Source organism: Anomaloglossus baeobatrachus, chromosome 4 (assembly GCF_048569485.1).
Source record: "Anomaloglossus baeobatrachus isolate aAnoBae1 chromosome 4, aAnoBae1.hap1, whole genome shotgun sequence".
Classification (NCBI taxonomy): domain Eukaryota; kingdom Metazoa; phylum Chordata; class Amphibia; order Anura; family Aromobatidae; genus Anomaloglossus; species Anomaloglossus baeobatrachus.
Genome location: NC_134356.1, coordinates 423,939,343 through 423,956,910, shown reverse-complemented (window position 1 = coordinate 423,956,910; position 17,568 = coordinate 423,939,343). Strand labels below are relative to the sequence as shown.

The following is a 17,568-nucleotide window of genomic DNA, read 5'->3' as shown; positions in this document are numbered from 1 at the left end:
GGGGAGTCCGGTGGCCCCATCGTATGCTAACCTCCTTCTCGGCTGGTGGGAAGAAACCTGCGTTTTTGGTGACTCATCCCCTGTGCCTCAGGACAGCATCGTCTTATGGTGTCGTTATATAGACGATGTTTTTGTCCTGTGGAGGGGCACTGAGGACGAGATTGTAAGAACGGTTGCTGCACTTAATGATAATTCCTTGGGTCTATTTTTTACTTGCGAGTTTGACAGATGGAAGTTACCCTTCTTGGATGTACTTATTGAGAGGGATTCTGTGGGTGATATTCATACTAGCACCTATAGAAAACCGACTGCTACCAATTCTCTTCTGCGTTGGGAGAGCAGCCATCCGAGTAGCCTAAAAAAAGGCATTCCAAAGGGTCAATTTCACAGATTAAAACGAAACTGTTCGGACGAGCAAGGTTTTCGACAACAGGCGCGTGACTTAAGCCTCAGGTTTCAGCATAGAGGCTACCCTGACCATGTGATTAAGAAAGCCTTTTTTGAGACCCAGCAGAGGACTAGGAACGACCTTTTGCACGGGCCAGGGAGACCCACATCCGATGAGGAATTTATCCGGTTCATTACCACCTTTAACAATGGATCAGGGGAGGTTAGAAGGATTCTTGAGGGACATTGGTCCATTCTTAAAATGGATAATGATATCGGTAATTTTCTTCCTAATGCCCCTTCAGTGACCTACAGGAAGGCCCGCTCTATTAAGGAGAGACTGGTTCACAGTCATTTTTCGAGTCCTAATAGGACATGGCTGAAGAATCCAGTCAAAGGCTGTTATAAGTGTAGCGGCTGCATTGCATGTGATCACATTAACTCAGGAAAATTTTTCTTTTCCCACGTTCTGTGGAAGCGCTTTGATATCCGTTCATTCATTAACTGCAGAACAAAGGGCGTTATATACAAAGCCACCTGTAGCTGTCAGAAAGAATACGTGGGAAAGACTAAAAGGGAATTTAGGAGGAGAATAGGGGAACACATCCGAGATATCCGCCTGGGCAATGATACTCCTGTGGCCCGTCACATTACGGAACATCATGCAGGAGACATTAAATCGATCAGTTTCCAGGGTATTGATGCTGTGGCTCCCCCTCTTAGAGGTTGTATTTGGGTCAACAAAATTCTGAAACAAGAAACCAAGTGGATCTTTTGGCTGAAAACTAGCAAACCCTTGGGCCTCAATGAAGCTCTCTCCTTTGCACCCTTTGTGGTAGACTAGTTCTGATATATGCTAGGAGGGTTAGTCGTCGCCCGAGTGGGTGCACCAACCACCGATCTGTCCCAGGGTGCCGACCTCCACAAATAGGTAGGGTCAGGTTTAAGTATAGGGCCTTAGGAAAGTTTTAGGGTGGTGGTGTTTTTTTTTTCTCTTTTATTTCTGCCTATCCTAATCGGGTTTTACCCTTCGTGTTGCCACAATTTATTACACAATTTTTCCATAGCCCTTACTGACCTCTCCTGATCCTTTGCTATATTAGTTATCCGGGTCCCTTGTTATCATATAAGCAATGGATATAATCTGTGTTTTTCCTTCCTCACTCCCTCTCCGGAATGGCTACGCTTGCTGGCCTATTTTCCTTTTTATCGGTTTTTTCTTTGCTTGTTGTTTTTATGAGCCTCCTACCTATCTGGGTGCCTGTAATGTATGTTACAGATGTTTTTCGGCCCACTATTGATGTTGATGGGCTGTTATTATAAATTAATGGCCGTACTTTTTTGCTGGTTTTGCGATACTAACCGTGGCCATTTTGTTGTAGTCATTTACCTGCCACGTCATGGTTCACATGACTACTGCATACGCCCCTCTGTGACGTGCACATCGCGGCCGCGATCATGTGACCTGGAAGTGGGTTCACTGCGGTATGCGGATGTGACGTCAGACGCCATTTCAAGCGAGCGGTTCATTTAAACCCGACGGCGAGGTATGACAGGCGCACTCTGCCCAGGAATTCCCTGGTATTGATGGAGGTAAGTTGTACCCGCCGCTCTATTCGGGCCGCCCGCTTCTATTACTGACATAGACCTCCCCCCCCTTTTGGTTGATGTGGTTTGTGTATATGCTTTTCAACAGTAATCTATGCCAATTTGAATGGGTCTCATTGTGACCAGAATATTGGATCTTTATCCTCCCCTGATGATTTAAGAAACGCGTTGGGAGAATCCTGCATGACTGCTGGACATTTAGTTGGAACCTGTGGAGACCCTGAGTCATCCAGACAAAGGACCAGGCGATCTCATCTACTATGGTTACCAAAAACATCCGGTATTAAGTGCTCCAGATTAACAGGGAAAGGGTGACACGGCAGATGGGGTAAGACCGTTCCTTTTCCATCATTTATTCACCGCCGGTTGCAATTGTGGCAGGTGATTTTGTGGCTGCATAGTATATACCATTCATTATATGATTTATACTGCTGATATTATTGCGGTATTTTACAACAACTATATATATGAATGTCACTCTCCACATAAGTATTTGTGTGATTAGCCAATTGATCCTCTGCTGTGTTTGAGTTTATTGGCTGTTTTATTGGTTTGTTTGTCATTTTATAGGTCCTTCATGGATTTTTTAAATTATATCAGATTAAAGGCTAAGTTTTAGGCGTATTCTATCCTGTTCACTTTGCTATTCATATCTACTTACCAGTGAATTGATACCCAGTAGCTATCTTAGCAAGATTGGAAGCCTAAAATGAGCAGGGCTCAAGTTGCACAATAATGGAATCGATGTTTCCTTGCATATACTCATATATCTGTGTGTCCTCCTCTTTTTCCTTGTCCAGCTCTTTTGTTTTCACATGAGTATATGTCCTTGTCACTTTCCCATGTGTTGTGAGTTGTTTGTCACCTTTTGGACACCTTTGAGGGTGTTTTCTAGGTGTTTTTCTGTGTTTGTGATTGCCTGCCATTGTTTCCTATGCAGTTCGAGTTCGGTTCGTCGAACGTTCGACGAGCCGAACTCGAACGGGAGCTCCGTTCGGCGAACCGACCTCGAGCCGAACCGGGACCGGTTCGCTCATCTCTAAACTGCACACATTGCACGATTGATAGCCCTTGAGATGTTGCCGTATCGGCTTTTGGGAACAGAGGCTTTCCGTGACCTTTTGGCGGTGATAGAAACTGAATTTATTAAACTTCTTGGCATGTTATGCCCTGTTGCAAATCCTACCAATTTTTTTTAAATAAGCTGTTGAGAGCTATTGGGAGTACCTTCTGATGCTGTGCTACATGGTGTGTAAACCATTCCCCCCTGGGGAAACGGAATTTTTTGAAATCCTCGGTGTTAGTGGAATAAAGCCTGAGTTCCAGAGTGAAACAACTGCCACTTCCACGGTGCTGCATGCTTCAGAAACTGCGGTCTAGGAAGCAGGCGATGATGCCTCCTGCTCCCAACCTGCTTTTGGTCAGATGCAATCATCATCAACGACATCAGCTTCGATGTTCTAGCGTGGCGTTCGTTTGTCCATAAAACATACATTTCTGAATCATTTGAATAGAATTTGAATAGAGGGTCACTGGAACCGGTGGTGTTGGTGGTGGAGGAGGAGGAGGGCAAGGCCAAAACCAAAATGGCCACATTGGCAATAGCACTGTAAAGTGTTATGTAGCACGTATGCCAACTTTCACACTAAAGAAAACTACAAATGACTGCCATCCCTCCCCAATGTATGTTACAGGGCCCACCTGAGAGACCTAAGAAGTCTGAGATTTGAGGACAGCCAGTGGCCCATAGAGGATCACTGGAGCCAGTGGTGCTGGTGGAGGAGGAGAAAGGCAAGATCAACATCCCAACGGGCACATTGTAGCTGACCTTTTAACCCCTTCACGACCATGAACGGATCTTTTCGTCATGGATCATGTCCCGGTAAGCCCCGCCCCCTGCCGTGGGCAGGCGGCGTGGATCGGCACACATATCAGCTGTTTTCAACAGCTGACATGTGTGCCTACATGTTCTGAGTGGAATCGCATTCCACCCGGAACATTAACCCCTTAGATCTCGCTGCCAAAGTCTGGCAGCGAGATCTATATGCGCACGGCCATATTTTTTACTTACCGCCGCCCCCTCCGGACGTTACGTGAGTGATCACGTGACGTTCGGTGGTTGCCATCGTAGCACAGGGTCATGTGATGACGCCTGATGCTATGAAGTTTCACTTTCATTCTTCCTCGGCACGGAGCAGAGGAAAAAAGAAAGTGACTATTTCTGCTGTTTACAGCGGTATAGCTGTGATCAGCAGATAGCGATCAGCAATCGGATTGCTGATCGCTATAGCCCCCAAGGGGGACTAGTAAAATAAAATAAAAAAAAAGTTTTAAAAAATTAAAAAAAAAAAAAACAAAACCTAAAAGTTCAAATCACCCCCCTTTCCCCCCATTGAAAATTAAAGGGTTAAAAAATAAATAAATATACACATATTTGGTATCGCCGCGTTCAGAAATGCCCGATCTATCAAAATATAAAATCAATTAATCTGATTGGTAAACGGCGTAGTGGCAAAAAAATTCCAAACGCCAAAATTACGTTTTTTGGTCGCCGCAAGTTTTACGCAAAATGCAATAACAGGCGATCAAAACGTAGCATCTGCGCAAAAATGCTACCATTAGAAACATCAGCTCGAGACGCAAAAAATAAGCCATCACTGAGCCATAGATCCCAAAAAATAAGAACGCTACGTGTTTCGGAAAACGGCGCAAAACGTGCGCCACTTTTATTGGACAAACTTGTGAATTTTTTTAACCCCTTAGATACAAGGAAATCGATACATGTTTGGTGTCTACAAACTCGCACCGACCTCAGGCATCATATCTACACATCAGTTTTACCATATAGTGAATACCGTGAATAAAACATCCCAAAAACTATTGTGCCATCACACTTTTTTTGCAATTTTTCCACACTTGGAATTTTTTTGCTGCTTTCCAGTAGACTATATGGTAAAACTTATGGTTTCTTTTAAAAGTACAACTTGTCCCGCAAAAAACAAGCCCTCATATGGCAAGATTGACGGAAAAATAAAAAAGTTACGGCTCTCGGAAGAAGGGGAGCAAAAAACAAAAACGCAAAAACGGAAAGTGCCCCGGGGCTGAAGGGGTTAAAGTGCTGTCAAATATGACCCAAAAAAGGGGGTGTGAGACAGACACCAATAGAATGTATGTTACAGCCCTTTCTAATCGAAAAAGAAGAAAAAATGTAAAAAACGAAACGTGTGAACATATGCTAAAGTGTTTTTTTTTTTAGGTCGGGGCTTGATTTGATGTTTTATTACAGTGATTAGGCACTAGAAACTGTTTCTTAGCAATTTGCCCTCTTTTACTTTGGTTTGAGAGCTGTTCTGGTGACTACGTAAATGCCGCGTGCTGCTCTGGCCACGTTATTTAAAAACACCAAAAATGCAGTGAGGCACCTTCTAGCTGTGCCCATACTGTTTCAGCCTTTTCCCATCCATTTCAGCCTTTTCCTCAGTCACCACAGGTCACCGACAGGTCCAACGTAAAATTATTCTGATTTCCCATAGACTTACATTGAGGGTCGAATATTCGAATAGCAGCGAGGTATTCGTCAGATATCCATCGAAGCGAATAATAGGGTATTCGATCATCCCTAGTAATTGACACACAGATGCACATCTGTAGAAATAAAATGAGAAAGACAGCACAATTTTTTTCTCCTTATGTACAGTGCTATACATAACATAGTGCTATACAGAATAGAGCAATTAATTTTCCCAAGGGACCATATATTAATTACAATTAATATAATTATATCACATATTGAGCAGAATTAAGCATGTTGACACCCCCTATACAGTGAACAGTATGAGCCCTAACACAGTCCCCCTATATCCAGTATGAACTCTCACTCAGCCCCCCTATATATAGGAGGAGCCCCCACATAGTCCCTAATTACAGTATGAGCCCCAGAAGGCCCTATATACAATGTGAGGCCCCACACAGCTCCCCTACAGTAAATACAAGAGCCTCCATATAGCACCTAGGCATAGGCCCCCACATAGCCTCCAGTATACAGTATGAACCCACACACAGCCTTCTACATACAGTATGAGCCCTGACATAGCCACCTGTATACTGCAGGATTCCCCACATAGCTTCCTATATCAAGTATGAGTCACCACATAGCCTCCTATATACAGAAGGAGCCTTCATATAGCTTCCTATATACAGCAAAAGCCTCCACATAGCCTCCTATATACAGTATGAGCCCCACATAACCTTCTATATACAGCCTGTGCCCCCACATAGCCTCCTATATACAGCATGAGCCCCCACATAGCCTCTACTATAAAGCATGAGCCCCTATATTGCCTCCTACATACAGCAAAAGCCCCCACATAGTGAAGCACCCCTGAAGCCATCAGGGAGCTACAAGGTACTGCATCCCCACCAGGATGGAGAGCCTACCACTTAGGGACCCAGAAGACCAGTGCCGGTAACCACAAACACTCCAGATAATCCCTGTTTTCCCCCAACATCCCCCATGGAATGGTGCCAGGTTAGGGTTGGACCAATGGATGGCCGCCTAGCGGTGCAGCCAATACAGTCGACTAGACAACCAGGTGGGAGGGGCAGACAGTGGAGAGTCAGACAGTGGAGAGTAAGGAGTCGTGAGGAGACAGTGAAAGTGAGCAGACAGACTGACAGGAGTGAACAGTGACCTGAGGGCCCAGGCCGTTAGTTGATGGTGGAGTACGGTGGAGTACTCCCAGAACTACGCACCAACGGAGTAAAGAATCCTAGGTCTGGCAAACGCTCCAGGCAGACCAGATAAAATCTGCACAGTGAGGGGACCATCAAGGACCTCACTGACCTTGAAGGTTGGGACTCAGTAGCAAAGGGAGAACCGGGGACAGGACCAGAGACTCCAACTCCACAGGGTTCACGCTACCGTCATACGGACTGCTGAAGAAACAACCAGGAGGGGACCCCAAGCCGCTTTACACCACTGGGACCCACCAACCAAGACAGGTGCAGGGGAAAGAAGCCACCAGGTCACTAAACCAGCACTGGGACTACGGGAACCTGTGGTTAAGGCCAGCCAGCTTCGGGTGACCAGTTACTAGCTTGCAATATGTAAAAAGAACCAGTTACACTGAAACTCCTGTTGTGGTCTACCTTCTTTCAACGCCCGTTACATCACCTATCCTCTGGGGGCTGTCCCTGCTTGCGGAGGCTCTAACATCCAGGCTGCCATTAACACAAGCCTCAGTAGTGAATACTGTGGAGCAGCAGCTCCATCCACATAGCCGCAAAACCAAAACCGCAATGGCGTCACGTGTGAACACTATTCAAATCCCCTGTAAATATTTCCCCTTTTAAAAAGCACCCAGGGCACGGGATTTGGCAACGGCCACCATAGTGACATTCCGCAGTTATACACTGCCCGGGACCGAGTACCCCATAACCCTGGGCGACGCAATAGCTTTCTATATACAGCATGAGCCTCCATATAGCCTCCTATATACAGCATGAGCCCCCGCATAGCCTCATAAATACCACATGAGCGCCCACATAGCCTTGAATATACAGTATGAACCCCCATATAGCCTCCTATATACATCAAGAGGCCCCACATAGCCCCTATATACAGTATGAACCACCACATAGCCACATATATGCAGTATGAGGTCCAACACATCCCATTCACATATAAAAAAAACAAATACCTTGCTTCCATTCTCACAAGGCTCCACTTTTTCTTGATGTCGGTGCATACTGATGATGTCATCGCAACTGCGATAGGTGCTCACCTATAGCTGCCGTTCTGCATTGACGGCAGCATCATTCCAGAAAAAGCTCCCTGCCAGGAGATCTGCACTGGGTGAATGGGAGCGAAGTGAATATTTGTTACTGCTCAAAGCATTGTAATGATTATATCTGTCTATGTGCATTTGTTTTTATTTTACTTTTCCTCTGACTGTTCCACTCCTCGTTTTGGCTTATAAATACTTAGATAAAAACCTCACCAATTACTCAACATATGCACATGGCCTAATTATTTACAATAATAAGTTAGGGGACTACATTTTCATCTTTTTAACAAAAACACAACACATGTTCTTTATAATGTCATTAAGAATACTATAGGTATGTCCTATGCTCACATCTCAATACGTTTGACCCTAGAGCCGCAGAATTGATTGATCCTTGTGGATTTTTTTTCTACCTCATCATATAAATCAATGTCTAATTCTTCCAGGAATTCTATATTTTCTTTGTGGCCTGTTAATTCTAGCTTAGCATAGATATATAGAGTAGATTTAAAGAATAGATTAGCAAATGATTTTATTTACAAAACAAAAAAAAAAAAAATTTACAGTGCAGGGAGAGTGTGTACGTATTAATGGAGATGAATACTATGCTTGCATTTCTCATAGCGCTGACCTTGTGGCTGGGCATGTACAGTAGAGAAGATAGAAGATCTCGAAGAGTTAACATCTAACATGGCTACATGGGACCTGTTCTCATGGATGGGTTCCATAAGGGCATGATTAAGCAAGGTCTTTAGTTTAATCCCTAAACTTGTTGTTGACATTCTTGTTTATGATTAGAGATGAATGAACCCAAAGTGTAAAAGGCTCGAATTCGAATATGGTCTTTTTTAAAAAAAAGTCAGTGTCTGCGTTTGAGCTCTGTTCGTATGCTAACCACTCGATCGAGCATCAGGGTTCTCGGGTACACTCAGTGCTCTGCCCAGTGAGAGCCATTTGCTGTCTCTGAATGGCTTTCACTTCGGGATAAAAACAACATTTTTCGATGCTGTATGCAAAAAACAAAACAAAAAACCTCCCCTCCCTTCGTCGGAAAGACTGTGATTATGGGTGGCTGTATGTAGATGGAGAACTGAACTGCCCAATCATTGGGCCTGTTAGTTCGGATCCCCAATGACTTGTACGGTGTTTGGGATCTGGGAAGTAATTTAGGTCAAGTCTGGGTCCCGAAACATACCTTTAACTGAAGTCAGGCCGAGCCCTTGAACCCAAACATCCACCGGTCTGCTCAACTGTATTTATGATTTTTTATTTTATATTTTTTTGTATTTCCAGCTAGTAAAAGTAGCAATTAATTATTATTGATAAAAAAAGGTTTATGAACCAAAAAAAAAGGGCACTGATAATGATAATCACTACTATTATCTTTAATTTCCAATATTGCTCAACTTAATAATTATGTTCCTTTATATGGGTATATATTACACTGCATTGCAAATTTCTCTATTCATCTGTTCAGAATGTTTAGAAAATTAATGATTTTGTGCATAGAGTTCTAGGCTATAACTGAAGGACTTATCATGAGAACAATACAGTCATCTGAAAAAGTTTGGGCACCCCTATTAATGTTAAACTTTTTTCTTTATAGCAATTTAGGTTTTTGCAACAGCTATTTCAGTTTCATCTATCTAATTACTGATGGACTGAGCAATATTTCTGGATTGAAATGAGGTTTATTGTACTAACAAAAAATGTGCAATCCGCATTTAAACAAAATTTGACTGTTGCAAAAGTATGGGCACCTCAACATAAAAGTGACATAGTTACATAGTTACATAGTTACTTAGGTTGAAAAAAGACCTAGGTCGATCTAGTTCAACCTTTCTCCACCAGTTCACCTTCCTCCACCAGTGACATTAATATTTTGTAGATCCTCCTTTTGCAAAAATAACAGCCTCTAGTCGCTTCCTATAGCTTTTGAGTTCCTGGATCCTGGATGAAGGTATATTTGACCATTCCTGTTTACAAAACAATTCCAGTTCAGTTAAGTTTGATGGTCGCCGAGCATGGACAGCACGCTTCAAATCATCCCCCAGATTTTCAATGATATTCAGGTCTGGGGACTGGGATGGTCATTCCAGAACATTGTAATTGTTCCTCTGCTTGAATGCCTGAGTAGATTTGAAGTGGTGTTTTGGATCATTGTCTTGCTGAAATATCCATCCCCTGCGTAACTTCAACTTCGTCACTGATTCTTGCACATTATTGTCAAGAATCTACTGATACTGAGTTGAATCCATGCGACCCTCAACTTTAACAAGATTTCCGGTGCCGGCATTGGCCACACAGCCCCAAAGCATGATGGAACCTCCACCAAATTTTACTGTGGGTAGCAAGTGCTTTTCTTGGAATGCCGTGTTTTTTGCCTCCATGCATAACGCTTTTTTGTATGACCAAACAACTCAATCTTTGTTTCATCAGTCCACAGGACCTTCTTTCAAAATGTAACTGGCTTGTCCAAATGTGCTTTTGCATACCTCAGGCGACTCTGTTTGTGGCATGCTTGCAGAAATGACTTCTATCGCATCACTCTCCCATACAGCTTCTCCTTGTGCAACGTGCACTGTATTGTTGACTGATGCACATTGACACCATCTGCAGCAAGATGAAGCTGCAGGTCTTTGGAGGTGGACTGTGGATTGTCCTTGACTGTTCTCACCATTCTTCTTCTCTGCCTTTCTAATATTTTTCTTGGCCTGCCATTTCTGGGCTTAACAAGAACTGTACCTGTGTTCTTCCATTTCCTTACTATGTTCCTCACAGTGGAAACTGACAGTTTAAATCTCTGAGACAACTTTTTGTATCCTTCCCCTGAACAACTATGTTGAATAATCTTATGTTTTCAGATAATTTGAGAGTTGTTTTGAGGAGCCCATGATGCCACTCTTCATAGGAGATTCAAAAGGAGAACAACTTGCAAGTGGCCACCTTTAAATACCTTTTCTCATGATTGGATACACCTGCCTATGAAGTTCAAAGCTAAATGAGGTAACAAAACCAATTTAGTGCTTTAGTAAGTCAGTAAAAAGTAGTTGCTGAAAAATAAGGAGCGCTGATAGTGTAATACCAACAGATCAGTGAGGTAGATCAGGAAAAATACACTCACCTGAAATGGTTGTGATAGTCACAACCACTGATAGAGCATAGGATGATGGCGTCTGCTGCAGCCCCACGTGAATGTGCATACAAATCAGAGTGAAAAGGGGGTTAATGCCGCGCATCAGCCAAAATGAAGATGTAGCACGTTGATGTTATAAATGTATTCTTTTATTCCATCGGTCAACAAATCAACAAATTTTGTTTAAATGCGGATTGCACATTTTCTGTTAGTACAATAAACCTCATTTCAATCCAGAAATATTACTCAGTCCATCAGTTATTTGATATATGAAACTGAAATAGCTGTTGCAAAAACCCAAATTGGTATAAAGAAAAAAGGTTAACATTAATAGGGGTGCCCAAACTTTTTCATATGACAGTATGTTGATATTTTGGCCAATATATTATCCTTGAAATCCTGGAAACTTTTACTATAAAACTGGCAGCATGTATCAGATGCTGAATGTATGATTTCAGCCTTGTATGCTAGTTTCTAAAATGCTGCAGTGTTTCAAAGAAAAACATACTTTAAAAACAGCCAGGGAACAAACTACACAAGGGATTAGTCAGACAGGAGGGTTCCTGGTGGCTTCTCCCCACAAGCTGCCCTGGAGTGACAGGTCTTTCTTTTTGCGTGTGTATAGTGTCTGATACATGCTGCCTATAGATCGAGCAGCATGTCAGCTGTCAGGTTCTCTTTAATCTCCTATCCTTATCTATTCCTTTTTCATTTTAATTTTAATTTAATTATTTTAATCCCCTGTGAATACTGAATCTTTGCTAATGAAGACAGATTTCATAATCATATGTTAAGGTTTGTACAACTTATGAATGGATGAAGTCATAGTATCGCTCAGTCACGATCACGAACTACAAACAATAACGATCTGTTACTGATAGAAATCATTTTTATATAGTCTGATTAATATGAATAATTTTTTTTTAAAAAAGCAACTATTTATAGATGTTGGAAAGCAATTTTGGAAATCCTTTAGTCAATTTGTTTCAACTGAATGAGTTAATATAATTAAATAAGACAATTTCTTCTACACAAAATGTAGGAGCTGAGGGTAGGATGTGCGAAGCAGCCAGAGAGAACAGATCCTTGCTAATTAATTAGGGACCTTTTAACGATCTTTGAGAACAAACAAGTTGTACTTTTCATTATGACTGCATGGCATATGTTGCTCTTCAAGTGACTAAATTGTGGTAAAGTGTTTTCCGCCTTTCATACTTTATGAACTTGTGGGTTCTTTGGTTATAGCAGCTGGGACTATTTGAGTTTAAGGAGGCATTTTATATCCTTCCAAGGTCACCGTCAAATTCACCAAGGAAAATTCTCCTTCAATTTAAAGAATTGAAAGAATAAAGAACAGCAGTGGCAATTAGTTACTCAGAGACATAGTCACAATAGATAGATTTTCTATTATTTCAGGTTACAAATAATCAGAAGGATGTCAAAGAAAAATGAGACAATCAGAAAGGGTGATTATGGAAACGTCCTCCACTATCCGTGTAATGTACATTAACATATGAGGATTAATAATATAAAATTCAATGAATCTCCTCCTTTTTGCTACTAAACTGAATTACTCAATATACAAATTGTATGTAACAAATAGCTGTAGAGATAGATATACTAAAATATGGGACGCTTGCCCCTTTACCTTTATATTGTTTGGCTAAATTAGCTGCATCATTGAAACAAGTGTGATGTACACTACAATATAATAACAATACTTACAAAAAATGGAGCAAAGGCCATAAGTAAAACAACTTTTTATCTTCATTGAAACAATTTAAAAATAAAATCATTTAAAAAAGGGACGTATACCACAGATTGCTATTCTGTAGAAAAAACATCCTCATACCAAGAAAATCAGCATTTTTATTGATATTATATTACATTCAATTAGGAATACACATTCAAGGTGAATAATTACAAATAGGTTTTCTGTGCAAGTGCAATTTGACAATTTAGGGTGTGCCTATGCTATTTCTGTGGTGTCCCTATCCTCATCATCCTTGCCCTTTATCCGTTTAGTTATCCTAATTTTTGGTGCCTTTACTTTATTTGATTTTACCATCTGGGTACCTCTTAACAGCTATTGCTTAAATGGGAACCTGTCACCAGATTTGACGCATATAAATTTCTGCCACCACCAGTAAGCCCCTATATACAGCATTCTAGAATGAGTTCGCCTGAGGTAAGGTCACGGAGTTCAATGAGTTCCACTAAGGTGAGGTTACTGAGTTCTTTGAGTTCACCTCAGGTCATTTCACCTGCGGTCACACCTGGGATACTATGGAAACCCCAGCTGTTAACTCTGGTGAAGTCATTGAAATCAATGCCAGATTGCTGTATTAGGTAATGTGTGCACATTGAATATTTAGATGCTGACATTTCTGCACAAACTCTGCATCTTCTAGCAAAAAAAAAATTGCATCATAATGCATGCAGGTTTGATGCATTTTTTTCCCAGGAGGTGGAGAGTTGGTGCAGATATGTCTGCAACCAAATACTCAACATGTGTACATCACTTTATCAAGTAATCTGGCATTGAGTTCCAGTGACCTGATTGCCAAACTGTCAGAATGCGGGACACGGTGGCACAGGAATCCAACTGTCCAGCCATGAGGCCCAAAAACCCTAAAGGAGCCTTTAAGAGAGCTTTTAAGTTTCTTGTAGTTCCCAGCTGTCGGGAAACCGGGAGGCTGTGAAATCTTGGAACAGTTCACAGCTTTCAGATGTCCCAGCAGCTATGAACTCAAGGAAAGTTAAAGGCTCCCTTAAAGTTACTAGGTTGACAGCTGCCATGAGACCTGATGGCTGAGAGCTCCGGTAACCTAATGGATCCTGTAAGAGAACCTTTAACGTTTCGTCAGTTCCAGCTGGTGGGACATCTGAAAGCTGTGAACTGTTATTAGAGTTCACAGCCTCCATATGTCCCAACAGCTGGTAACTCCAAAAAACACAAATGCTCTCTTAAAGGCTCCGCTAAGGTTTCTGGGCCTCACAGCTGCCAGTTTTCTGGGCTGTTGCATTGCAGAACAAAGCACAACAATCTGATAATCCATCAGCCAGGTAAGCAGTGGTCACACTGGGGCTTCCCACTACTCTCAGTGAAAGTATAATCCACTACCAGATTGTGAGACATGGCTGCATAGCAATCAGGCAGCAAGTTCCACTTTCACTGAGAGGAACAGGGAGCCCAGACTGTGACCTCAGGTGACCTGAATGACATCACTGCTTCTCATCACTGGGTCCCCCACTGCCATCAGTATTTCTTGGAATCTGCAGTCCTAGGGGACTATAAGGATCAGCAGTCTGATCGCTCATTCATTTCTGTTGATCAGAGCTGCACAGCTGAGATCACCAGAAATACTCATCTCTTGTTACAAGCAGCACTTGGCCACTTGTTACAGGAAGTGAGTCATGTGAGCTGCAGGATTCATCACATGATGCTGCCGATGGAGCTGGGTGAGTGAACATTTACCGGGCAGGGGATTTAAAATGCGCTGTCACATTTTGAAAGCGCGATTAAAGGGGTTAACAGGCTCAGGTGGATCATGATTCCACCCGTGCCTGCGAGGCACACATCACAGTTGTTCAAATCAGCTGACATGCCCGCAGCAGCCGCAGAAGATTACACCTATATGGCTTAGGACGTAAGTTGTTAAGGGGTAAAACAGCCTCATACTATCAATCTTATTTTGATACACAGCTGGAGGCTGCAACCTGTAGACGTATACTTTATTTGTGCTGGGTATCTATATACGGGGGACCCTTCAACATTTTATTTATTTATTTTAACACTCCATTAGGGGACCTAATTTCTGTGAGGGGAAAGAATCAGAAGCCGGCACGCTGGCAGTCTGACTGAAACCAATCACAGACTCTTTTCACAGACCATTAGCGGGGGAAGCAGTGAATATGTATGAGATCTAATGGGCTGACCTGGAAGTGTTGTGACAGCCACAGGGAAACTTAGTAAGTCATTTTTTTTTCAATGCACCTTCCAATCACAATAAGAACAGTTGCAAAGATGGCTAAAGCCTGCTTTATACGCTGCAATATATCTTACAATGTGTCGGCGGGGTCACGTCGTAAGTGATGCACATCCGGAATCGTAAGGTACATTGCAGTGTGTGACAGGTACGTGCAATTGCGATTGAATGTTAAAACAATCATCGCATACACATCATACCTGTCTCTAGAATTGCATGTCTGATTGTTCATCGTACCCGGGGTAACACACATCGCAGTGTGTGACACCCCGGGAATGATGAACAGATCTTACCTATGTCCTGCGGCTCCAGCCCACAATGCGGAAGGAAGGAGGTGGGCGGGATGTTTACGTCCCGCTCAGCTCCGCCCCTCTGCTTCTATTGGCCGGCTGCCGCGTGACGTCGATGTGATGCCGAACGTCCCTCCCACTCCAGGAAGTGGACGTTTGCCGCCCACATCGAGGTCGTACGGACGGGTAAGTACGTGTGACGGGGGGTTACTCGTATGTGCGGCACGTTCAACAAATTGAATGTACCACACATACGATGGGGCATTGCAAATCACATACAAAATCGTATGTGAAATTGCAACATGTAAAGCAAGCTTAAGGCGTTACTGTGATTGGAAAGCAATCCCAGCATGTTTAGTGGCTGTTAAACAGGTGATAAACATGCTGGGATTGGCCTCAAATCTCACGAAGAGAGGAGCAAAATACTTGCAGAGTAACGAATATTGTGAATACCTTAATACTCGTGCCAGTAATGAATAGTGACAAGTATATTCGCTCATCCCTAGTTGGTATAGAACATGAAATCAAAATTATGTACATTTAAGTTTGTGGGTGTAATGTGAAAAAATGAAGAAAAGTTCACAGGATATGAATACTTTTTCAAGGCACTTATATATATATATATATATATATATATATATATATATATATATATATATATATATATATATATAATGTATATATATACATACATACTCACTCCCACATGCTTTCATGTAGCATTAGCCAAACATAAAATCCTTGTTGCCTCCCTCCAGGGTCTGATGTCCACACCAGGTGGGGCGGAGCCAAGCGGTTGGCCCCGCCCTCCGAGTAGTTCACAGGCCTGGAGGAGTGAAGTGGAGAGTGTCTGGGTTTGTGGCCCAGGCACTGACAACAAGGTTGGCAGATGGTGGTGGCCGTCTGCAGGAGTGGTGGATCGACGCGGAACCGTAGGACCGGGGTGGGGCGGTGGCTCGCCGGTACCGACCGGGGAGCGAAGTGAAGCCAGCACACACAGGCAGGGCCATCGGACCCCGACTAGGCTTGGAGTCGCTGTCAACAGTCAAATCCGAGTGTGACAGGAACCCCAGGGTTTCCTAACAGCCAACGACCCGTTAAAAGGCAACCGTCCGCACCGTGAGGGTATACAGCTACCGCCTAAGGCTAGAGACCCAAGGGCCAGCGCCTGCGGGCAAACGGGCTCCTCCGGCATTCATACACCGGGGAGCGGACTACCGTTGGGGACCCATCGTAGTCAAACAGTACACAAAGGTGCAGGGAAAGACAGCCACCATCACCTGTCCGGGGAGAGACACTGCAACCGGCTGCGGGACCCATCCATCCAGCCGTTTGGTTTATCGAGGACTTTGTGCATCTTACTCTTACTGAGTGAGTACACCCGTGCCATCCGGCACCGCGCCGCGCTGTCCCTGCAACCCTGCACCTCACCAACTCTGCCTCCCCGTCACACCACCGGGCCCCGGGACCACCGACCCCTACCCACGGAGGGGGAAAACAACATCCCAGCTGCTCCCTACCATCGCTCCCGGGATCCCCGTCACCAGCAGCGGTGGTGCCCATCTTCACCACAACCCGTGGGTGGCGTCACGGACTAAATCCCCAAACAAACCAACCACCCTTTTCACTCACGGGCGAGGAGCGCCGCTCGAGTCCCCGGATCTGGCCCACCACTCGAGCCACCGAGCAGCAGCAGCAGCAGCACTGGCCTGAGCATTAGCGAGCGCAGCAGCGGCGTCCTCCCCGCCCGCGACAAAACTTGGCGTCACGAACAGGATTGAACCCATCTACTTACCAGTAGAAGTGCGCCTTGTGGTCTCTGCCGGCGGTGTCCGGTCGAAAATTTTGAAGCGCCGCCATCTTTGGCGCGAAAATCTCCCGCTCAAGCGTCTTCTCCGAGCAGGGAAGGCGTGAAAGCGAAGCCTCGCCCCCAACAATCGGAAGTGCTAAAGAGAACCAAGGGGGGGCAGGTGTGTGTCTGCCGAATGTAGCCAAGGCTATAAAAGCGGGGACGGCAGGACTCTGCAAACATTGGTTCCCGGAACACTGCTGCACACGATGTCCTATCCGTCCGGCACCGCTGAAACCCCAGAGCCCACGCCAGGAACAGCGGCGTGGGTGGAAGCCCGGACCGCACAAATGTGCTGCCACCTTCAAACCCAGGTCCGGTTCTTGATGGAGCGCTGGGTGGCCGAGATGGAGGAAGTGGCGGCGGCCGTGCGGAGACGCGAGGTGGAGGCAGTGTTGGAAGAGCGGGTAAGCGACCCACGCCCCTATGTCCGCGAAGGACCGGCCGCTGCTGCTGAGGGGCCCGGCCTGCACCCGCTCACCCTCCTGCCTCCCCCGCCATCCGTAGCGGTTGCTGTTGCCCC

General features: G+C 44.2%; 1 long non-coding RNA gene across 1 annotated transcript in view; it reads right to left on the bottom strand.

Moving 5' to 3' along the window:
- The window catches only part of LOC142301600 (uncharacterized), a 57,752-nt gene extending 49,973 nt beyond the window's left edge, over positions 1–7,779 (bottom strand). Inside the window, exons 1-2 of the long non-coding RNA XR_012752841.1 lie at positions 7,695–7,779; positions 5,535–5,640 (exon numbers count right to left, since the gene is read on the bottom strand). This is a non-coding gene — a long non-coding RNA (uncharacterized LOC142301600). The remainder of the gene's footprint in view (positions 1–5,534; positions 5,641–7,694) is intronic.
- Between the last annotated feature and the right edge of the window lie 9,789 nt (positions 7,780–17,568).